Source organism: Mizuhopecten yessoensis, unplaced genomic scaffold (genome assembly GCF_002113885.1).
Source record: "Mizuhopecten yessoensis strain PY_sf001 unplaced genomic scaffold, ASM211388v2 hete_36071320, whole genome shotgun sequence".
In the NCBI taxonomy this organism is placed as follows: Eukaryota; Metazoa; Mollusca; class Bivalvia; order Pectinida; family Pectinidae; genus Mizuhopecten; species Mizuhopecten yessoensis.
Window position 1 is genome coordinate 1 of NW_018483403.1, and position 2,300 is coordinate 2,300.

Below are 2,300 nucleotides of genomic sequence, written 5' to 3' on the forward strand. Positions count from 1 at the left end.
ATTGTGACTGAGAACTCAGTATGGAATGATACTACAACCTGAGAGTAACAACATTGATATACGCTTACATCAACGGTCCAAGGGGAAGGTCGCACTTACGCATATTTGCTTTGCGTAAGTGCGTTTATCACTTGTTACCGATGATGATACGCTTACCACCTTACGAAAACACAGAAAATTAGCAACTTAAAAGAAATATTCGTGTTTCAACGGAAACATTGAATCATTCGAAATCTCAACCCGTTTTGAGTGAAAGAAAAGGTGATATCATAAAAAAGCCAGATCATCAACAATAAATTAATCATTTTGATATTTGGAGAAACGCAATGATGACAAACCAATAGTTAACATGTTTGCATTGCGCCCTACATGTTTGCTTTACGTGTAGCTTAAGCAGAAAGACAAATAACTATGACGTAACAAACAAACAAGACCGGGAATCCCCCTCCTAGCAGTACCCTTTCCCGTACACGTAAGTCCATATTTCCAATTCGTCTGTGGAAAACAAGGAAAACAACTTTATATTTGCGCTACGTAAAGAGAACTAAAGAAATAACATTTTATATTGATGGATTGACAAATGTCATGACAAATCAATGATTTTTGTGTGTGGTGGTTGATAAAAATAAACTTTTGTACAGTCAATTTTGTCCTGATAAGACTTGGCATAAGCCTAATCCGTCATATTTTCGTATTGTAATGTATGCAGGTATAGTAGCTTTGAACAGTTAAACATGCCATTATTTCTTTTCTCTGTATTAGGTGATTGCGATGAAGAAGATAAATAATGTTGGATTCGTTATTTGGGGTCATGGGGGTCATAAAAAGATTTGTGAAAAAAAACAAAAAAACAAAGAAGATAACTGCTACATGGTTTCCAGCTCCAGCCATTACCGGAATCACAGGTAATTGTAGAATATTTTGTGTTGAGAATTGTAGGATGAAATAATATACTGAATTAAAAAGTATTTTACAAAATCTTATCGTGATTCATTGCTAAAGTTCTCATTGCTGTTTTATAGGCAAGCTTTCTTGTTACAAAAATTAACTTTATGCATTTTTTTACAACAATTGCGAAACAATATATATTAATTTAGAATAATCGCTCTTGTTGGCACCTGATAGCACGGAAGAGTCTTAATTTGGGAGGAAAGTGGAGTACCCGGAGAAGAACCCACTTGGTTAGGTAGGTGACCCCTTACCTTTTCAACTCCGATCGGGTAATCGATCCCCGGCCGTCTTGATGAAAGGCGAGTGCGTTATCCACTGCGCCACCCGACCACACAAATGCATTGCTATTGACCTAGAAGAAAGATAAAATACCGCCAGCTTCCTTCCGACTCGGCAGACGAGATATTCTGTCTTGTACAGTAAAGAAAGCCCGAGTTTCTGGGCACGATCCTTAGCAGAGACACTAATAATACAGGTTATAATGACCTATATTATCTAAGAAATAACATATTTTCCTCATGATTTAAATCAAAAGAAAAAATAAATGTTTTAAGATTCAAAATGTTTACCTTAATATTTTTTTTATTGGATTTGATGATTTATTATCTAACGTGTCATAAAACGGATACAACATAATGTTTAACTATCCACGATTACTCATCCAGAATATTGTATCAAGTATGTTATCGATTACTTGAAAGCGCTTCCCTGTACCCACGTGACGTGTTAGCAACGGATGTAGTTCTTCCTCGTGGTTCGGGTGGTCATTAGCTTTGGTTATCAGTCAGAATGTCAACCAGAAACGTACTTATTCCATTGAATCGGAAACCTTCCCGCCATGATTGACAGATCAAAATGCTTTGCCGGTGGTTATCTTTCTACCAATGACGGCTGTTTACAGTATTTTGACCAAGTTCAGCTAAAATCGCCACGTTCAAGTTATTTCATCTTCATCAATTTGACCTCATATGAAAGCCAAAACAGGTAGCAAGAAGAGGGAAAAGACGTTAAAACTCTTAATAACGAACTCTACAAAGCTATGGACAGAAACTCAGTTAAACTCATTGTTTAATCACAAGTATAGCCTTTGGCACGTTTTCCAGAAACAAGATATTCCAAATTAGTGAACTCTAAAATGTGGTTGAGCACTTTTCCTGGAAATGAAAATTCTCTTAATAAGAGAACAATAACGTTTCTTCAATTAGATATGGAATGTGGTAATAAAAGCTGGGAAAGTGGAAAAATCTGATAGAAAAAACCAAGAGGATGTTCAAAATTGATTAAAAGATATTTGGAATTCTTCCGAAAACACATTCCATTGGTTCCACTTCTATAATATTCAGTGTACC

General features: G+C 35.9%; 1 long non-coding RNA gene across 1 annotated transcript; it reads left to right on the forward strand.

Moving 5' to 3' along the window:
* Nucleotides 1-85: 85 nt before the first annotated feature.
* Nucleotides 86-1,214, forward strand: LOC110444242. Its single transcript, XR_002462222.1, has 3 exons — nt 86-472; nt 763-905; nt 1,126-1,214. It is a non-coding gene; the product is annotated as an uncharacterized LOC110444242 (long non-coding RNA).
* Nucleotides 1,215-2,300: the final 1,086 nt, after the last annotated feature.